Below are 23546 nucleotides of genomic sequence, written 5' to 3' on the forward strand. Positions count from 1 at the left end.
TTATCTGACTCTCTGAGTCATTGCTCAGCAAGACCGCCCTAATTTGCTCTCCCTAACAATAGACATAACAGTCTAGATGTCTGTCTCTTTTATAATTTGATACATTTTTCCTAAAACCATACCCTATCCTTCTGATACTTGGCATTTTAACTTCATATTCAAAGTTATTTTCAGATATTGGATAGATAAACAGAAGCCTTCATTGTTACATATTTTAAACTACATAGATATCTTCCCACTGCTGCTTGTGTTGAAATAATTCAATACTAAGCTTCCAGCACAACCCCATTCACTCTTCAAGCTCAAAAAAGTGAAAAAAAAAACCTTTTGTATTTATTCAACAATTCAGACTTTCCAAAGCACTTTACTAAAAGTATCTTGCTTTTTAGTGAAAAGGGTACAAAAGAAAAGAAGAGAAAAGGAATAACCAAGACTCATTAGACCATCACTTTATTAATTTAGGTGTTATGCTAAAAATTCATATTTAGTAGTTCCAACAATAATTTCATAAGATAGGTATGGCGATTATTCCTATATTATTGATGTGGAAAATGAAGAACACAGAGTTTAAGTAAATGACTCGAATTCAAAGTCACTAAAATAAAACTACTTCATAAATAAAATAGTAAAGAAAGAAGAGGAGGCGAGGCGATTCACTGCACATGTTACAATGCAAATAGATGCAGGTTTGAGCCCCCACTCCCCATCTGTAATTGGAAAGCTTTGCGAGTGGTGAAATAGGGTTGCAGGTATCTCTCTGTCTCTCTATCTGCCCCTTTCATCTCTTTTATGGCTTTCTCTATCCAACGAACAAAGAAGACATCTTTTATAAAACAGAGGAATAATTTAGAAAAAAATATTTGTGATACTGAATAAGATACTGGCATTCTAGAAAGAACAGCAAGATGTATGCTAAATGCCTAAAATGTAAAAAGAAACAAAAATTTAATGAAATGTACCACTATCTTTTTTAATAATAAAGTTTCATGAGATAGACCAGAGTACTGCCCACTTCTGGTTTGTGGTAGTACTGTAGATTTAACATGGGGCCATTGAGTCTCACATGAAAGTCTGGTGTACTATCATTTCACAATCTGTACAACCCACCACTTGATAGACAAAAATCAACACATGCATGGATAGAGATTAAACTAGACTCTACAACGTTTTGACAAATTTAACAGATTTCCAAGTATACAGAATACAGAAGTTAAAACAGTGCTGATTCATTTAACAGAACTCAACATTGTACCCAATGAGCTAGACATGATTAATACCTGTACCCAAAAATATACTTGGGTAATTTAAAGTTGGACTGACTTACAGTGGCTTCCAGTAAAAATCTGCCCTTCGTATGATAACTTTAACATTAATATTCAGCTGGAGAAGTCAAAGACATAAAAGTAAAATCTGTAATTCATACAAAGGTAGAACTCTAATAAAAAGGAAGTCAGAATGAATATTTGAAAAAGTTCTTTAAATGCCAGGCAAGAATAAAAGGGCTGATAAAATAAAATATAAATGCAAATTCTAAAGTAAAGTTGTAAAAAGTTGTCTTGTGCATGTACAAAAGTTGTGTAGTTGCTAGAATTAAAATATTGATATAAATTTAATAAAACTGAGTGAAAATCAAAGAACAAACCCTCCTGATCAGCTGTACAAAGAAATAAAATAGGGAGTTGGGCGGTAGCGCAGCGGGTTAAGCACAGGTGATGCAGAGCATAAGAACTAGCGTAAGGATACCAGTTCGAGCCCCCAGCTCCCCACCTGCAGGGGAGTCACTTCACAAGTGGTGAAGCAGGTCTGCAGGTGTCTATCTTTCTCTCCCCCTATCTGTCTTCCATTCCTGTAATATTTTTCTCTGTCCTACCTAACAATGATGACATCAATGACAACAATAATAACTACAACAAGGGCAACAAAAGGGAATAAATAAATAAATAAATATTAAAACAAAAAGAAATAAAACACACGCCACTGTGGAAAAGACAGCTGAAGTACTGTTTTCAGTTCTGAAATATGTTTTGAGAGAAACATCATCCACATGGAGAGGTCAAAGATGAAACTAGAAAGGAGTGGAATCTAGAATCCATGGGAAAAGAAATAAATCATTAACAGGAAGAAGTAGAGAACTGATTTTCCAATTATCACTTGCACATTCCAGATCTTCTGTGTCAACCTGTGGTTAGTCCTATAACACACTTGGTAATAGACCCGTTCTAACACATATCACTTAACTAGAGGCCTTATGAGCACTTCAGTTTACTCTTTCTCTCTCTCTTTCATTTTTTGGTTGCTGTCATGACTGAAAACGACACTGGGCACAGGGCAAAACAGGCTCACTATCCAGGTAAACTGTACTGCCAACCACATCTTAATTCTGTAGCTCTCTGTTTCATATCTTTTCTGCATCCCCCCCTCAAGTCCACATTTAAACTGTGCTTGTATTTCCGCATCTCCCTTTAATATTCTGTAGATTTCAATAACTCGTGTCCCCATTTTAGAGTTCCAATCCTACTCCTAATAGGATTCTTTTGTTAAAACCTTTACTCAGAGGGCCGCACTGTAGTGCACTGGGTTAAGCGCACACAATATGAAGCAAGTACAAGGACCGGCTCAAGGATCCCAATTCAAGTCCCTGACTCCCCACCTGCAGGGGCGTCGTTTTATAGGCTGTGAAGCAAGTCTGCAGGTATCTATCCTTCTTCCCACCTCTCTTTCTTCCCCTCCTCTCTCAATTTCTCTCTATTCTATTCAACAGCAGCAACAACAATAACAATAACAGCAAGAACAGGAACCATGGGAAAAAAAGATGACTACCAGGAGCAATGGTGCAGGCACAGAGCCCAAGCAATAACCCTGGAGGCAAAATAAATAAATAAATAAAACCTATTCAAGTCTGTGATTTTTCTAGCCAAACCAAAAATTAAAAAAATGAATATATCCTAAGGTTCTATGAAATCTTCCATTAACTGATTCCCTATGCCATTAATATAGTCATAACATGGTTCCAGAAGATGAGTAAGACACCTTTATAGCTTATTACAATCTTTTTTATTTACTTTTTACAACTTAACTTGTTAAACAGAGGACTGCACCAATCTGACTTAGTGTCTCAGGCATGCATTCTATATGCATAACCATTATGTTGTTTCCCTAGCTTGTTTTTTTACAGTCATAAAAACTTACACGAAAATGGGCAAAATATTTTCCTGTTCATCAAATATATTGTTTGACTGAATTTTCATAGCAATTTCTTTGAGGAGAAGAACAGAGAGCATATTTAAATATTCAGAAAGCATTCCACACTTGGGCAATGGTCAAAATATAGACATAAAGGACATTGAATATAAACCAAAATTTCTGAGTGCCTAGACAGAGTATAGTAACACTTTCCAAAAGTAAGGAAGAAATACTGCTCACTGCAAGGGAAAGGAAGAAGCTGACGTAAGAAGTTGAACTACCAGGCTTTTACCAGATTTCTCAACACAAACCTGAGGAGCAAGGAAAAAAATGGAAGGGAATTTTTACAGTCTTAAGAGACAAGAATTATTGGCCATGTGTACTCTACCCTGCAGAACTTTTCTTCAAGTATGAAGGATAAATTTAAAAAAAAATTCAAACATTTAGAAACTGAAACCAACTCTATCTTATTTTGCAATAACTACTCAAAGGACTTCTAAAAGAAAAGAAGTAAAGGAACTCCAAATGAGGTCATTTCTGGTAAAATATAAATGGACACTCAGACAACAGCAACAATAGGAGTAAACATATAAGAGAAAGGCTGCCAGAACTGATGGATTCATTGAAAAAAAAAAAAAGAAAAAAATATCAACACCATGAGTACCACCATAGCATGCTTCACTCCAGACTGTGTCCAGAGACTTCAGGTGTGGAATGACAACCCTTCAGCTTCATTACTCAGGTGAGACCGTTCCTTTTATAGTATTCTCTAATTCCATTCCAGGCAGTTCACCTTTTAACAAAGCCCCAAAACCTAGATATAGACTAGATTCCGTGAGATAGAGCATAGGTTCACACGTATCCATAAAAATAGGGCAAAATATATGCCTGAAAGCAAAAGTACACATTAGTCTGCAGTGAGTACCCCTCAACACTTCATCTGCACTATTCCAGCCTTTGGGTCCATAATTGTTCAATAATTTGTTTGGCTTTGTATGTTAACTCTCTTTTCAGCCACCATGTTCCTGATGCCAGCATGATGCTGACCAGACTTCCCTGGACAGATGACCTCACCAATATGTCCTAGAGCTCAGCTTCTCCAGAGCCCCACCCTACTAGGGAAACAGAGAGGCAGACTGGGAGTATGGACCGACCAGTCAACGCCCATGTTCAGCAATTACAGAAGCCAGACCTTCCACCTTCTGCATCCCACAATGACCTTGGGTCCATACTCCCAGAGGTTAAAGAATAGGAAAGCTATCAGGGGAGGGGATGGGATACGGAGATTTGGTGGTAGGAACTGTGTGGAGTTGTACCCCTCTGATTCTATGGTTTTGTTAATGTCTCCTTCTTAAAATAAATTAAAAAAAATAAAAATAAAGGGATGGTAGAAAGAGAATGATCTGACCAATGTTTTACTAATCCCTTGAATTTAATGTGTATGATCTATTTCCAACCCCAAATCCCCAAACTCAACAAATTAACTCTTCTAGATTTTCCAGTTATTAATAGTGGCATCACTACTAGTAGAAAGACCATAGCTCAAAATAAGTTATTAGCTTTATTTTAAACCACATTCAAGTATTTTCCAGTTCCTATAAAGTTTTCTTCACTATCTCAAACCATAACTCAATCCTTCTCATCACATTTATGGTAACTTACTTTACATCATTCAGCATCTATCTATTTCATTCTGTCAGATCATTTACTTACCTATTCTTTCATGAATCTAACGCATTCTGAAAGCAACTGCAATTGTATGATGTAAATTGCTTGAGAACAAATTTGTCTTCTATTTAACTGACTGACATTTAAAGCAAGATATTTTTTAAAATTATTTATTTCCTTACTTTTTATTTTATTTATTTATTTATTAGATAGAGACAGAGAGAAATTGAGAGGGGAGGAGGACATAGAGAGGGAGAGAGACAGAGAGACACCTGCAGCCCTGCTTCACCACTCATGAAACTTTGCCCTTGCAGATGGGGACCAGGGATTTGAACCTGGGTACTTGTGCATTATAATGTGTGTGCCTAACTAGGTGTGTAACTGCCTGGTACATATTTACTTATTTTTTAATAGAAATAAAAAATTGAGAGGGGAGGGGAGAAAAGGGAGGAAGAGAGAGAGAAATCCACAGGACTATATCATCACTAGTGAAGCTTCCCTGCAGATAGCGACTGGCTACTTGAACCGAGGTCCTTGAGCACTGTAATGTGTGCACTCAACCAGGAGTGCCACATCCCAGTTCTTTTCTTCAATAAATATTTTCTTTTCTTTTTTTATACTTTAATCATCTCTTTTTTTATTCTTTTTTAAATATTTATTTTATTTATTTATTCCCTTTTGTTGCCCTTGTTGTTTTATTGTTGTAGTTATTATTGTTGTTGTTGTTGTTGGATAGGACAGAGAGAAATGGAGAGAGGAGGGGAAGACAGAGAAGAGGAGAGACACCTGCAGACCTGCTTCACCTCCTGTTGACACGACTCCCCTGCAGGTGGGGAGTCGGGGTTCGAACCGGGATCCTTATGCCGGTCCTTGTGCTTTGCACCACCTGCGCTTAACCCGCTGCGCTACAGCCCGACTCCCTAAATATTTTATTTTCTACTAACTTAACCTATTCAGGTTGCCTAATTTGATTAAAGTTCTTTCATATTATCATTTTGTGGTAGTCTAAACTTAGTACCAGTAATTTCCATGAAATTATTTATTCCTTCTATTAGACTTTGAGCACTCTGATTACAGAAATAATGTACTATTCACATTTATATCTTCTGCTTCACTTTTTGCAGGCTTTGAGAAATAAGCAATATACTTGTGAATTCATTTGTGTATGTTTTGATGAATTGACTCAGGCCTTGTCTTTTTCTTTCATTGGTCACTTTTCTATTCTATAAATATACAGTGTGCTGCTATATATGCCTATAATAAATTCTAGTTCTCAACACATACACCCCTTTTATACAAACACAGATCTGAAATTTCTCATCAGACAGTGAATTTATATAAGCATGGGTAACCCACAATGCCTTTTTTCAAGTTAAGTGATTTTCAAGTTTCTATGGAATGGCACATTTTAGCTCAAAATTTAATGCACTCAGTACTACTTGTTTCTTTTCCTAATTTTTTTTCTTTTAAAATATATATTTCTTTGCTAACAGGGTTATTGCTGAGGCTTGATGTCTACACAATGCCATCATTCCCAGTGTTTATTTTCCACCACCACCACCCCCCTTATTCATTTCTTTCTTTTACCTTTTTGCTTTTCTTTATGTTTCTAGAGGTGGGCTACAGTGGGGTGGTGGAAGGGGGATAGGAACACAACAAGAAGAGACACCAGTAGTGCTGCTTGATTGCTCAAGAAGCTTCCACCCTGCAAGTAGGGATCAGAATCATGGTACTGTGTATGTTTGCTATATAATTGTATGGCTTTCTATAAGTAACTATTACTTATTTAAGACCACCTAAGCCCATGGTCACTGCCACAACCTCTGTTCCAAATCCTGGCTGCATCATCCTGGTGGGCAGTCAGCCTCCTACCAAGGGTAAAGACTGGCTAGCCTCGTCTGTTTACCCCACTCATCTGTTCAGTTCAGTTTTTTATACTGCGGTCCACTCAACCCCAGCTGAGTTTCCCTCAGCCTTTCTGAGGCTACCTCAGGATGGAGCCAAATCCAAAGGCAGACTGTCACTAGAAAGTGCTGGGCTGGGACACAGAAGCTTCAGAAATGTATGCATCCACACAGAATGTGCCCTTTTGGCCTTATACTCAGAATAAGTTCATCCCTCAGGTCCTGCCTCACTTTGAGACTCTGAGACTGCTAAATCTCACTGTCTCTTTTAATAAACAGATTAGCATGCCCCTTCCTGCTCCCCACGGTCTCCATGTAGCTGGCATAACTTTGCAGAGTTAACCTATAATTACAGGCCAGCTCCACTCAGGACTGAGGTGGGGGTATGGGTGAGGACAGGTGTTGGGGGAGAAGATCTGACTGATGCAAAAGGCAGAACACACCAGGACCCTCCCCCACCTGACAACCAGTCTCCAGTCCCCCCATAATGAAAGCTCATTTCTCCATATAAAGGCCTGTATCACCCACAGTCATCCCCCAACCTGACAACACATTCCCCCCCCAAAAAGACCACTGAGTGAGAAATTAAGAAATAAGGATGAAATCAAATAACACGCAAAGTTAATAGCAAAAAACTGAGTTTCTCAACTGTACACATTCTTAAGTCACCCATTTCAAATTCCACCTAAAGTGATTTTGTTTTAAATGCAAAACCTTCTTTGTTTTGTTTCTATTTTTAATTTTACTTTCTAGGGCTTCACCACTCCAAGTTAACTTTTTCAGGGAAAGAGAAAGAGACAGATGGAGGAAGGGACAGAGAATTTGATGGGAAGAAAATCACAGCACCAGAGTTTTCTTTAATGGGCTGGGGTCCTGGCTCCAGCTTGGGTCATATGCAAAGGAAAGGAAACAGAGCAGCCAAGTGAACTATTCTGCTGACTTTCAAAATCTGCCATAAGCCTCTTAACCAATTTAGATCTAGTCTACAACTCAATCACTGGAGCAAAAGATTCTGTATAAACTGGGTCATTTCTTCTCTTCCAAGGCCACCTTATAGTTTGTTTCCTAGAGTAACATAGGACAGAATGCAGAGTAAATAATTAATATTGAGAAAATTATTTATGATTAAATAAATTGGATAAGGAATGCTATTTCTATGTTTTTTTTGAGATGCTACTAATAGTTATGACTCACCTTCCAAATTCTCTGTAATTTGTAAAAGACTTATTTACTTGAAAGAGAGAAAATAACAGAGCACTGCTCAGTCCTGGTTTATGGTAGTGCTGGAGATTGAACCTTGGGACTTGGAACATCAGCCATACAAACACTGTGCTCTAACACACAGAGCTATTTCCCTGATTGCCATCATTTTTAAATGTTCATTACATCATATCAGAGATCCCTTTTAAAATAATCACATTGGAGAACTCAGTCTTTTTCCCTCCTCCTTTTTCCAACTATAACTGAAGGAATTCTTCTGTTTCTGCATACATTATAGGGATGTTGCAATCATTAAAAAGTTCATCTTTGAAAGTGCTCGTGACTTCTTTGGATGAAAGATGCTATCAAGCACAACGTATTATTACCATTTCTGACAGGATTACATTCTGAATGGGAAAGTATACATGCGAGTCCCTGAAGGAAGAAGCACTAATGGTTTCAGAGAGATGCTGAAGCCTTGAGATAAACTAATTTACGTTAAATCTACACAGTTAAAAAGAAAAGTAATTTTAACTGGATTAAATACTATCACCCCATAGCATAAGAATAGTCTTCCATTTACATAAGGTATGATTTTAAAGTGGATTTTCTGGAAGTCTCTGTAATATGCAATAATCTCAGTTTATAAGAAGAGGCTGGAATCAAATATTGTAACACATTATGACTGAATAAAGAGTCATACAACAAAATTATCCTCTAATATTTAATCATACACTTTTCATTAAGTTCTTATATTACTAAAACTTTTCTAATAATTTAATGCATAACTGATTGAACTTAAAAGTAAGTAACTGAGACTGTCAAAGAACTGAATGACTTCTTCTTCTTCTAGCGTTTGCCCTTCTTCCGTAGCCAGTCAACAGCGTCAGGTTGAGCCTGATGTAAAGTTTCGAGACCTCCTTTGAATCTGGAGAGGTGGCAGTCGTATATCCTCTCTTCTAATCCATTTTGTTCGTGTGGGTCTCAGCATTTTATCTAAAACCTGGTATATAGCAAGAAACTCGACACATATCTTTTTATGTTAGCTATTTTTATATTTATTTTCCTTTTTGTTGTCCTTGTTGTTTTTATCATTTTTGTGGTTATTGTTATTGTTGTCATTGCTGTCATCGTTGTTAGAACAGAGAGAAATGGAGAAAGAAGGGAGAGACAGAGAGGGGGAGAGAAAGATAGACACCTGCAGACTTGCTACACCGCTTATGAAGTGACCCCCCTGCAGGTGGGGAGCCGGGGGCTCAAACTGGGATTCTCACACCAGTCCTCAAGTTTCATGCCATGTACACTTAACCCATTGTGCTACAGCCCGACCCCCTTTATGCTAACTATTAACATTGAAAACAATACTGTAACTTTATGCAGCCACGTAAGTTTTGGTACAAAATGTTCAAAGAGAAAGTAAGAAATGCAACAAGAATATTCTCTTCTTCTCAATTCATATTGGTGGGAAGCACTTTGAATATTATTTAATTATTCCAAACATTACTTTATACTTAAGTAATAATTATATGGATAAAAATAATCCTCTGGAACTGGGACTGGAGTTGGTGTATTGCACTAAAGTAAAAGACTTTCTGGTGGTGGTGGGAGGGGAAAGAGGAGGGTTCAACTCCTAGAACATGATGGCAGAGGAGGAACTAATGGGGGGTTGTATTGTTATGTGGGAAACTGGGAAACATTATGTATGTACAAACTATTGTATTTACTATTGAATATAAACCATTAATCCTCCAATAAAGAAATTTTAACAAATAATAATCTGCTATAGTCCAGTGATCTATCCTTGGAGTCACACATTTAGCAGAAATTCTTCTATGATTAAGTGACACATAAAAGGTTGACTTCAGACCAATGAGGTTTTATGCTAAAAGCACAAGATCTTTGAAGAAGAACCCATACAGAAACTTTGTATCTATGTCATGGAATGCCAAAGAAGGCACTGGATCAAGTTGGAGACATACATATAAGTCAACTAAACATAATCTATGCTCAAATTATTTGACCAGCACAGAGACTTCAGAAATTAAAGAATGTTGCTAAACTATACTCCAATTAACTTATAATCTTATAAATCACCATTCAATATGTCAGGGGAAAGATAGATTGATTGAATGTCTCAACATCTTTTACTGCCTAGATTTCAGTTCTGCATATATATATTCATTTAGTCAAGGCATTTAATGTTTCCAAATTGTAAACTGATAGAATGCTGACACTGGCCTTAAATTGTTAAAGCATTTCTAAAATAACTTTTTTTTTCAAATACTGTTACATATAATACTATTTACCTATTGCCTTCCTAAACTTTGTGATTGCAATAAACCTTCCCCTTTCTCTTAAAAAAAAAATCAAAAACAAACAAACAAAAAAACACCACTGTATTTTTCCAATCCTGGAACCTGTGGGATTTTGCTGTATTTCTTGATGCTTCTCCTCTTGATCCACTACCCTCTGATGACCTCAACTAATGACCTGTGCCACCATGCTACTATATGCTGCCACTGCCTCTTCAATTTGGATTGTATCCAGAGATGCCAAACCTGAGATGTCAGCCTTCTAATGCTAATAATCTGGTGAGACTTTTCCTAACAAATGAGACTACCTAGTTCCATTTTAAATGGAGTGCACTCTTTAGCAAAGCTAGGGCCTAGGGAACAAGGTACATGTATAAATGTATCTATAAACTGGGGGGCAACTATATACCTCAAAGTAAAAGAGCTTACTAGTCCTTTGCGATTAACAAAGACTAACCAACTTGGCAAGCAACTAGAAAGGCCTGTAGAAGCACCATATATGTACAGAGAATTGAAACACATCAACTTGTAAAAAAAAAAAAAAAGAGGGAGTCGGGCGGGTTAAGCCCAGGTGGCGCAAAGCACAAGGACCGGCATAAGGATCTCGGTTCGAACCCCGGCTCCCCACCTGCAGGGGAGTCGCTTCACAGGCGGTGAAGCAGGTCTGCAGGTGTCTATCTTTCTCTCCTCCTCTCTGTCTTCCCTTCCTCTCTCCATTTCTCTCTGTCCTATCCAACACCGACAACAACGATAATAATTACAACAATAAAACAACAAGGAAAACAAAAGGGAATAAATAAATAAAATAAATATAAAAAAAGAAAAAAAGAAACACATCTCTAAGATTTGGGGTGGGTTTTGGAGGTTATTGTTGTTGGAGTAAGGAACAAAAAAAAACTTTGTGGTGGCAATTGTGAAGTATACCCTTCCTATTGTATCATTTTAAAGTCACTAATAAAAAAAAAGTTAAATAAAAAAATAAGTCACCATATGTTGTCTAATCAAATTTACTGCTTAGGCTTAGACATCCTCTTCTCATACCCCCGTCACTTTTCTCAAACATTCTATCTACTCAACTAACCCCAGAACAGAAAGCAAATAAGATACATCTTCTAATCTCTTCTGGTAGCTTCAGCATTATTGTTACCCCTTGATAATCTTTAAAAGAAACACTGTATAACATTACCCAATGACACTCAACACTAACAATTAGGAGGAAGTCTAAGCTCATCAAAGAGAGAAAGAACTACAAAAGCTTGATAAGGGCAAGTGACTGGCTAACATACTGATGGCCAGTCCATCATTTGGAGCCCTAGTTAGGTAATCCTTGGATTTCCCCATAGATAATATAGGCCAAGACCTCTAATAGATTCCTCTCCACCATCTCTGGTCATTTCTATCTGAAATGGCATCATAATACCTCTTGTGGGCTTCTCAAGGACCTTACCTTCACAATAATATAGCAATGGTAAGACTGCCCCACTTTCTGAAGGGAGGCTAGGTCATTTTACTCTACCATGTGAGAGAAACTGGTCCTGATATGAGTGCAGACTAGAATGTTTCCAGCTGTGACCAGGGACTGTAAGCTCAAACTGATAGGGACTCAGAGAGGATACACAGGCTTCTGTTCAAAATACGAATATATATGTGCCCTAAATTAAATCGATGAGCTAAACAAAAATTACTAAAGTCATGGGCCCTTAGGAATACATCTAAAATATTAAAATATAAAATAAGAAGTCTTTCTTTCCCAAGATCTCTGTTCTCACCTGCTCTATTCCTACTTTTTGGTTCCTATTCATTAATCTTTTTGTCCTGCTTTATATCTGACCAACTTTCAGCCACCAAGTTGCAGATGCTATTATGCTTCCATCCTAACCTCTCTAGGCAGAGGATATCCCGATTGTGTCCCAGAACTTCACCTCTCCACTAGGGAAATGGGATGGGCGTATTAATCAACCTGTCAAGGCCCATGTCCAGTGAAGAAGCAATTACAGAATCCAGAACTCCCACTCTGCACCCCACAAAGAATTTTGTCCATACTTCCAGAGGGGGAGAAATGTTAAAGGAAGATGATCAAAGGGCTCTGAATTCCAATCCCATCAGGACCCAGAGAGAGAGAAGAAGGAAAAGGACATTTGGAAGTGGCAGTGGATGTAGGTTTGACTTGAAGGGGAGGAGAGGGCAGGACCATGGAAGAAATGGGCAAATATATATAAATGTAGACAGATAGTTATGGAAATAATAGCTGACTCACTTCTATGACCTTGAGAGGGTGACTGCAGTTCCCAGTGTCCACTCAGAATTCTGGTGGTAGGAGTGGTGTGGAATCATTGCCCCATAACTTTATAAATCAATATTGTCACTAATAAAAATATTTATTGAGGTGTATTTTCAATTTAATTCATTATGAGTATTCTTCCTGAAAATCTTTATATATTTTCATTTTTTCTTAGAATTTACCTTTATTTATGTATAACCCAGTACATGGTATACTATTTAAATGTGTTGTGTGTGTTTGTGTGTGTACAGATACACACAATATATATGAATAAATATATTATTTCATACATATTGCTTTATTGCAGTTATTTGTGAGTATTATCTAATCAGTGACAGGTCTTTTAAGGACACTAAGGGTATGTAAGTTTTCATTTAGTATTCAACTGACTATCAATCATAAAATGTTATCTATCATATATTGAACAATGTGATACATAAGGAGATGAGAACATGGGTAAAAAAAATAGATAAATCTAAGCCACAATAGTGCTTGAGTTCTATCATTTATACAGAAGACATTCTATACTTAGTTGTAGAATGTGCAGGGACCTGGCAGTGGCACACTTGGTTAGTATACCATGAGTGAGGACCCAGGTTGGAGCCCCTGCTCCTCACCTGCAAGGAGAAGCTTCATGAGTAGTGAAGCATGTACTGCAGGTATCTCTCTTATTTTCTCCATGTCTAATTCCCCTTCCCTTCTCAATTTCTATCTCATCTATTAAAAAAAATAATAAAAAAGGAAAAATGGCAGCAGAGAGCAGTGGATTCTTTGTGTAGGCACCAAAAAAAAGAAGAAGAGGAAGAAGAAGAGGAAGAAGAAGGAGGAGGAGGAGGAGGAGGAGGAGGAGGAGGAGGAGGAAGAGGATGAGGAGGAGGAGGGGCTGGGCCATAGCACAGCAGGTTAACCACAAGCACATGCATCAGAGCACAAGAAACCAGTGCAAGGACCAGCATAAGGATCCCAGTTTGAGCCCCCAGCTCCCCACTAGTGAGGGTGGGGGGTTGCTTTGCAAATGGTAAAGAAGCACTTGCAGGTGTCCATCTTTCTCTCCTCCTCCCTGTCTTCTCCTCCTCTCTCGATTTCTCTCTATCCTATCCAATAGCAGCAATGGTTATAACAACAATAACAATAACAGACATAATAAGGGCAACAAAATGGGAAAAACAGCCTCCAGGAGCAGTGCATTTGTAGTGTTGGCACCAAGCCCCAGTGATAACTCTGGAGGCAAAAAGAAAAAAAAAAGGAGAAAGAAAAGAACGTTCATGAGGAAATTTCTTGTGGTAGATAGAATTTTAATTAGTTAATTAATTAATTTATTTATTTATTTTTACCAGAGCACTGCTCAGCTCTGGCTTATGGTGGTGTGGGGGACTGAGCCTGGGGCTTCAGAGCCTCAGGCATGGGAGTCTCTTTGCATAACCATTATGCTATCTACCCCTGGCCAGTAGATAGAATTTTAAAGTGCAACATTTATTGCAATTAGAGCTAAAATGTAAGCTAGACTTTAAATGTATTAAATAATGAAAATAATGTCAATACCTAAATCCATGATAATAGTAAGAAATCAAGGAGATAATTAAAATCTCAGTTAATTTATCGTTTATTTAGGGAAGAAAAATTGCCATGAAGATTAAGGAGTACCTGCAGGTAAATGGTCACATTCCAGGACAGACAAAACCTGCCTTACTTTCTGTAACAGGACACTCCCCTGATTTTAGAGATTAAAATCAAAAACAGATTCAGAAATAATAAACTTGCTCAGAAAAACTACTCTCAATAATTTACAACTAGCCTTGTGTGTTTTGTTTGTTAGAAGTTTCTTATAGTAGCTAGTGAACAAAAGTTGGTTCTGGGGGGGCCAGGTGGTGGCACACCTGGTTAGGCACACATGTTACAATGTGCAAGGACCCAGGTTCAAGCCCCCAGTCCCGACCTGCAGGAGGAAAGCTTTGCGAGTGGTAAAGCAGAGCTGCAGGTGTCTCTATCTTTCCTTTTCTATCACCCCCTTCCTTCTTAATTTCTGGCAGTCTCTATCCAATAAGTAAATAAAGATAATAAAAAATATTTTAAAAAGTTGTTCTGTATTAATGCCTATTTACTACATTATCGAGAAAGCACTATAAAGGCAAGACTCTTACCCACCTTATTAATTATTCTATGCTGCATTCATAATTTACTATCTATATTATTTTCACATAAATCCAACTATTGAGTAAATTTTGTAAGTTCCTGAATAAACTGGAAAACATACTACTAATAGCCAAATTAAAGATTCATACTCAAAAGTGGTCAATTGTTTCATAAACTAAAATTCTATTTGTTTCTTCATTATGCATATAAGCAGAATCTTTTGTAAAGGGTAAATCATTCCACATTAGATGGCAGAAAAGTGACATGGTTATAAGCTGGGTGCTGGAAGAAGAAATTAAACATCACTATCGACTGCTTGTTTCAAAAGTGTGAGAATTACAAATGTTTCTTCTTGCTCAATATTTGATGAAGACAATATTACAATAAGAAAATACAATCATACTTAAGATTTAATATCATTAGTTCAAACTTAGTATTGAGACCCTTAGCAAATACTTTCACTTGTTAAAATTTCCATTACTCTGACAAAGAATTTGGACTCCCTAATGATCTCCTAAATAGACTTGCAGTATATCTGTTTCACATTACTGTAGACAGCTTTACCAAATTTCACAAGATGCGATTTAATAATCAAGCTGAAGAAAGCTGACACTGTCATTCCTTTCTTGCCAAATATTGGAAAATTTAATTAAATAGACATTTGACTTCAAGAAGGCAATGTTGAAAACTAAATAAACTTTATCCTTTTAACCTTATTGACTGACCAAAGTAACAGGAAAACATCAATACCTCGCCCGCAATGAGAACTCATATTGGATGAACTTTGTCTCTGTCAAGAATGTGATTACTAGTGGAACTGGTGGAGCCAGACTTAAAATCAAATTACTCTGATGTGACAGCTTAATCTCAGACTTAACATAATCTTTATTCTGCCACTTTGAAATTTCTTGGTGATTTAATAATACTGATTTTAAGGGCCTAATATTATAAAGCTTTAGGCATGCCAGTTAGAATTCTGGCATGCTATTGCCTCAGGTTGACTAAAACACACAAAGATGGAATCTACTTTGGCTGGAGGTAGTTATCCACTTACATTGAACCTTAGAAAAGTAAATGTGACAGTTTAAAAGTTAATCTGGTTACTTTATGTAGGAAACTATAAACTATGCTAATACTGAACTAAAGCATGGTAAGAGACTAGCACAAAACAAAAGGATACACTTTCTATTATTATTCTAATTATTGCTTTTCATTTTACAAAAGTGGAGATCTTTAAGTCTTATGAAGATAAGAGTGAAAGAAAAAAACTGTCCTTAACTTTAAGTACTTTTTTTCATGGATTTTGGCATTCTTCCCTGAGACCTAAATTACTTTCGCAAAGAAAAGCATAATAAAAATGAAATTATACAGTAGTTTGGGGAAATGAAGGAATTGCTAAGTAGGAAAAAGATAAAACCTAAAAATGTTAATATTAGAATTCTATAAGTAGTCAAGAACACAGCACAGCTGCCATTGTTGAATGATTATAGTCATTGAAACTTTTATTTACTTATTTACTTATTTTCCTTGGTTGGAGACAGAGAGGGAAAGAATTAGTAGGAAAGAGGAAGAGAGTGAAAGAGACCACAGAACCAAGGCTTCCTTCAATTGCCTGAGGGTTGGGATTGAACCTGGGTCACACACAACAAAGCAGCACATTATCCAAGTAAGTTCATTCATTTGCCCTCACTGAATGCTTCAGGTACCCCACCTACAGTCTTCCGCTCTACCAGCTGAGCTACTGAATTCTTTAATGTACAAATAATTCAGCAACATTATAATATAATGTGAGATTGAATTATGGCAGACTCCTTTAAAAAACTTAAAGCTGTACTGATGCTATCAGTAAGAAAAAAGACTTAAAGAATAGTGGTCATTTAGAGGGCAAACAAAATCCATAACACCAATGCTTTCACTGTATTCTTCTTTATATGGAATATGATAATAGAAAGTGAAAGAAAACAAGTGCAAGTATGTGGTATACATGGTAGAGTGCACATATACCATGTGGAAGGGCCCAGGTTCAAGACCTTAGTCCCAATTTGCAAAGCTTCATTATGTAGTGAAGCAGTGCTGCAAATGTCTCTCTATCTCCCCTTCGCCTCTTGATCTTGCTTTGTCTTTATCAGATAAATAATTTTTTTTAGTAAACTAAGTACAGAAAAGAGGGAAGAAATGAACTGACATAATGAATTAAAAATTGAGAAGCATTCAGACATACTTTGTAGAAGATATATTTTCATTTAATTCAGAGGAAGAGTTTAGTAAAGGAAGAGGTGATAATGGCTATAATTACTCCCCAGCTTCAGTATATATTACAAAGGAATAGTAATTAAATTAGTACATCATTTAAATAAAAGTGGACACCAGGATCAATGGAATAGAACTCAAGTCCCAGGAAAAAAAAAAAATCCCATGCATATAAGAGGCCAAAATCATTCAATGAGGAAGAAAAAGTCTCTTCAACAAATGGTGCTTGAACAATTAGAAAGCCACATGTAGAAAAACCAAATGAAATCATCATCTAACAATATGCACCAGAATCAGATTAAAGTGAATCAAAGATCTAGATATTAGGGCTGGGTAGTAGCACACGTGGTTAAGTTCACATAGTACTAAGCATAAGCACCAGAGCAGGGACCTGGGACCTGGGTTCGAGCCCCTGCTCCCCACCTGCAATGAGGACACTTCACAAATGATGAAGTAGGTCTGCAGGTGTCTATTATTCTCTCTCCCTCTCTACCTCTCCCTCCCCTTTCAATTTCTCTCTGTCCTATCAAATAAAATGGGGGGAGGGCACCAGAAGCAGTGGGTTTGTAGTGCCAGCAACAAGCCCCAGTGACAGGGAGGGGAAAATTCCAGATATTAGACCAGAAACTCTAAAATAGATAGAAGAAAATATTGTCAAAACAATGTAGGATCTTAACATTAAAGACATATTTGGAGACTTAAGTCCATGGATATGTGAAATGAAAACAAGAGTAAATAAATGGGACTATACCAAACTAAAACACTTCTCCACATCAGAAACAAAATACATAAGGAAAGCCAGGCAACCTAGTAACTGAGAGAAGATATTTATCTACATATCACACACTAGACAAACAGTTTACATCCAACATCTATAAAGAGCTGGTACAACTCAACGAAAGGAAAAAGAGAAGGAAAAAGAAAACACAATAGCCCAACAAAAATGGACTAAAGAACTGAATAAGCAGTTTTTTCTTTTTAAAGAACAGATACACATTTCCTACAAACATATGAAAAAATGCTCCACTTCATCAAAGAAATGAAAATTAAAACTATGCTGAGATTCCACCTCACATCTATGAGAATGGCCTACATCTACAAAACAGAAAACAAAGTGTTGGCAAGGTTGTGGAGGGAAATAAGGACTCTTCTGATGGTGGGAATGCACACTGGTGCAGCCTCTTTTGAAGACTCTCCAGTCCTTAAACAAAAATGGAATAACCTTATGGCCTGGCAATTCCACTCTTAGCCAAAAAGACATACAAAGAGTTATCCAAAGGGGCAGATGTACCTCTAAAGAACTGATAAAACATGAACTTGCTAACACACACTAAACAAACATACAAACAAACAAAAACCAAAATCCAGAAGCAAACAAATTCTAGGACTTGTGAGAAATATGGTGGTTATCTTTGGGAGAGGAGAGGATGGAGACACAGAACTAGTGGTAGGTGTTATGTGGAACTTTGCCCTATAATCTTATAATCTTGTAACCCCATATAATCACACACACACACACACACACACACACACACACACACACACACACACACACACTCACACACACACACAAATAGGGAGTCAGGCAGTGGCACAGTGGGTTAAGAGCATGTGGTGCAAAGCGCAAGGACCAGCATAAGGATCCTGGTTTGAGCCTCCTGCTCCCCAACTGCAGGGGAGTCGCTTCACAAGCAGTGAAACAGATCTGCAGGAGTCTGTCTTTCTCTACTCGTCTGTCTTCCCCTCCTCTCTCCATTTCTTTCTGTCCTATCCAACAACAATGATATCAATAACCACAACAATGTTAAACAACAAGGGCAACAAAAAGGAAAATAAATAAATTAATTAATTAAAAAAATAAACAAAGTGAAAATCAAGATGTGTGTATGACCTGATCCTACTCTTGTAAATGCATACACACAAACATATATAAATGTATGTGAATGAAAATGTTTCCTAAAGCTAACAGAGCATTTGTAGGTATGCACAGGTATATACATAGATTCCTCTAAAGCCACGTATATGTTAGTATTTATAAAGAAATGAGTACCACAGTGATGACTGAAAAATTAGTTGAATTACTTATCAGTAGTAGAAACACCAGGGAACATTACATTCTTCTTCATATTTATCTTGTATCATTTAATTATTTATTTATTCATTCTTTATTTATGTGACCATAACAAATTATTTTCCTATATAAGTTAAAGGCAAGGGTCTTGTTCCAATTGAATCTGTCTGAAATCATCCAAAATTGTCCACTTTTTTCTAAATACTCTGTGAATGTTCTCTAACATCTCATATCTAGTAATCAGGTTTACTTGGTCATGAAATAATCGTTTTAGATATGTTCTGTTCCAAATTGAATATTTAAAAAATGCAAATACATATTCAAATGAAACAAACATGTATTAAGTTTTGTAATGCTATCCTTTCCTTCTAATAGTTCATGTTCTAATTCTCAGAACCTATATATGCATTACCTTTCAAGGCAAAAAGAAACTTTTCTGGATGTAACTAATTAATGATAATGTGGTGAGAAGATGATCCTGAATCTTCCAATTTAATCTAAATGAAAAAAAGGCACGTGAAGGACCATCAAATATAGGTGGCTTTTGAGCAATATGAAATCTAGGAAGCAGATATTTTATTCAAGCCTCCATGTTCATATCAACTTGAGGTAGTAGGAGAAAAAGAGACAGAGAAAGAGAGAGAGATATGCCAAGACACAGAAGCTTCTTCCAATGCTGTGGGCACTGGCCTTAAAGTTAGGCCATGTGCATAACAAAGTAGTCATACTACCTAGGTGAATTATCTTGTCAGTATACATAACAATAATCAATAGCAATAGAACATTATAAATTACAAACAAGATTCAATTCAAGAATTACAGAACAAGCTACTAAATGCAGTCTCTCCCATGTTCAATCACACTGTTCCTAACAATAATTCATACCACCTGAGGAAAATTCTTTTTTAAATTTATTTTTAATTTTAATTTTTATTTATTTTATTAATGATAAAGATAGGAGGAGAGAGAGAAAGAGCCAGTGTACATATTCTACTGGGGATAGAACCCAGGACCCCATGCCTGAGAGTCCAGTTTCTCAGCCACTGCGCCACCTCCCGGACTACTTTTTTTTTTTTAATTCAAGAATTTGTATTACAAAAGATATCAACTGGGTACTTTTTCACTTTCTGACTAAATTTTGGTTTCTTTCACTAATGTTTGTACATGCATAACATTTCCACATAACAATACAACCCCCACTAGGTCTTCCTCCACCGTCATGTTATAAGGACCTGAACCTTCTTTCTCAACCCAGTCTTTTAATTTGGTACAATACACCAATTCCAGTCCAACTTTTGTTTAGTGTTTTCCCTTCTAACCTTGTTTTTCAATTTCTGTCTATAAGTGATATCATCCCGTATTTCTTTTTTTTTAATTAACTAACTTATTTGTTTTGTAATATTTATTTATTTTCCCTTTTGTTGCCCTTGCTGTTTTTTATTGCTGTTGTAGTTATTATTGTTGTTGTTACTGATGTCGTTGTTGTTAGATAGGACAAAGAGAAATGGAGAGAGGAGGGGAAGACAGAGAGGGGGGTTAGAGACAGAGAGGGGAGAGAAAAAAAGACACCTGCAGACCTGCTTCACCTCCTGTGAAGTGACTCCCCTGCAGGTGGGGAGCCAGAGGCTCAAACTGGGATCTTTATGCCAGTCCTTGTGCGTCATGCCACCTGCGCTTAACCTGCTGCACTGCCACCTGACTCTCAATCATCCCATATTTCTAGGAAAATTATTTTGCAGTCAAACTAAGATCACACTCTAATCTGCAAAAACTAAGAAATGTCATTAAATATTTTACAACAAAAAAGATAGTTAGGAACCAAAGATATAACTTGATGCAAAGGGTCTATGTCTTGCTGTTAGTGATGCAAGTTCAAATCCCAACACCACACAGGAGCTTTGTGGCATCAGGGGTCATTATAAGGCTATGGTATCTCTCTCTCAAAAAAAAAACAAAAAACTTGCTCAGGGATTAGAGAAATCATGCCTATATAGTGCCTTAGATTAAAACAAACAAACAAATAAAAATGTAGCCTTGGAAGCTCTCAGACCTGAGGAAAATTTGCCTTCTTTAGTCTAAAGAAAAGGCCACACATAGATGAATTAATAAAAATAAATAAATAAATAAATAAAACTGCATTCAAATTCCCTCTTTGCTCCTCTTCTCACCAAACCTACTATGAATGTAAACCTGGATAACGTAATTGATTTTTTTGTTCCTTAATTTTAAATTGGTAACTTTAGTACCTAAATAAACATAGCATTGTGAAGATAAAATATTCATAATATAGCTTACAAGTAAGTAGTGTTAGCAATGTTCAGTGAAGAGACTCTATTAGAAAAACTGTTTCTTTAGAAATTTTTCTTTCTTTTTGATTATGACAAAGAAGAGGAAAATGAAGCAGAGGAGTTACAGCCTACTTTTATTATATACCCTCAAGATACTCTTTTTTCAATCAGTTTTTTCCTAAGACAATAGATTCTAAGTTATACAGTTTTTACTCCAATCAGGAATGAGCTGCTAAATGTTTAATGATTAATTAGCCTCAGATAGTTACTTAGCAACCATCACTAATATATTTTTAGATTGAGTCTCTTTAGAAATCTACAGTACACTAAAATGAATCAAAGGAAGATGAAAACTAATCAATTCCAGAATTTTAAATTTTAAAACACAGAAAGACAAAAATTTCAGTGCTTCAATTAGAAGTATACAATTACTTTTTTTTTAATATTTATTTTATTTATTTATTCCCTTTTGTTGCCCTTGTTGTTTTATTGTTGTAGTTATTATTGTTGTTGTCGTTGTTGGATAGGACAGAGAGAAATGGAGAGAGGAGGGGAAGACAGAGAGGAGGAGAGAAAGATAGACACCTGCAGACCTGCTTCACCGCCTGTGAAGCGACTCCCCTGCAGGTGGGGAGCCGGGGTTCGAACCAGGATCTTTATGCCGGTCCTTGTGCTTTGTGCCACCTGCGCTTAACCCGCTGCGCTACAGCCCGACTCCCTACAATTACTTTTTATAGCTTGTTACTCAGAATTTTATAATTTACTATCTTCAACAATAGGCTCAATGTTCTAATAGTATTGTGTAGAAGACAATAATAGCAAAATTTTATCAAGCATCAGTAGCATCCTAGAGCCTTAACTCCACTGTGTGGAATATTTATGTGAATACATAATAGTTATTTTAATTTCCTTTCCCTGAACACATAAATAAATCATTTAATAAGCATTAAATTCATTTGGATATTCCTAGTAAATAATGAGACTCAGCATCCCTATTATTCATAGAGGAGGAAAAACAGTATCTTGACTTTTTACCATGTAAATAAAATGACTACATTCATGTAAATAAAATGACTACATTAACATTACAGTGGCCATCATCAGCTCTAGATCTTTAATGCCTTTAGGACAAATGTTAGTGGGATTTTTAGTGAGCTAATCCTACTATTGTTGATGATAAAAATGAGGTGAAATAACACTTAAAAAAATATATCATCTGATACTCGCAAGGAGAAGTTGATAGAATTCCATTATTAAAAACTCTGGAACTAAATATTAGAAGCAGTACTAGAAACACATGCAGGCTAATACTGGAAAAAGACTAAAATGATGTCAAATCCTAAAAACACACTATAGCACATGTTTCTCAACTTACACTTATTATTCATCATTTGAAAGATTAATTGCCACCTGTTGCCAGGAAGTTACTCATAATGAGGGAGATATGAGTCAGATATTTGAATGTGTTTAAATATAACCACTGGTGAGTACATGATAGACTGAAATTTTATTCTTAGAATTTTTGTCTTGAGGGGCCAGGTGGTGGCACACTTGATTGAGCACACAAGTTACAGTGCACAGGGACCAGGGAACCCCTGGTCTCCACTTACAGGAGGAAAGTTTTTCAAGTAGTGAAGTGGTGTTGCAGGTATCTCGCTATCTCTTTCCCTCTCTGTCTCCCCCTACCCTCTCAATTTCTGGCTGCTTCTACCCAATAAATAGAGATAATAAAAAATAAAAGTAAAATTTTTTTTTAAAAATACCCTGAAAAAATGCTCAATAAAATTTCTCAATAAAATTTCTCAATAAAATTTCTCAATAAAATTTCTCTAATTTTTTTAAAAATACCCTGAAAAAATGCTCAATAAAATTTCTCTACTGGACAGGTACTATTAGGGAAATAGGCTTGATTCTTTTAGATAAATAAATCATGGTAAGTAACAGATCAAAGTAAGGTTAAAATACTGCTATAAAATTTTTATTAGACAGATACACAAGCAGATGGCTATTTTATTAGTCCTTAAGCAGGAAAATGAATCCAGAATGGAAAAAATAAAAACTTTGTAGCAATTAATGCATTTCACTTCAAAGGTATTTGAAATGATCTCCTCCTGATAAATGAGCATCAAGGGAATTCTCTAAGAAGTAAGAATTTTTTATTAGTGATTTAATATTGATTTACAAAATTATAAGACAACAGGGGTATAATTCCCCACCTTTCCCACCACCATAGTTCCATAACAACATTCCCTCCAC

At 36.4% G+C, this 23546-nt stretch overlaps 1 protein-coding gene across 20 annotated transcripts in view; it reads right to left on the reverse strand.

Annotated features, from left to right (window-relative positions):
* Positions 1-23546, reverse strand: part of ADGRL3 (adhesion G protein-coupled receptor L3) — an 848379-nt gene that overhangs the window by 325557 nt on the left and 499276 nt on the right. The window lies entirely within an intron of this gene.

The sequence above is a fragment of the Erinaceus europaeus genome, chromosome 3, assembly GCF_950295315.1.
Source record: "Erinaceus europaeus chromosome 3, mEriEur2.1, whole genome shotgun sequence".
In the NCBI taxonomy this organism is placed as follows: Eukaryota; Metazoa; Chordata; class Mammalia; order Eulipotyphla; family Erinaceidae; genus Erinaceus; species Erinaceus europaeus.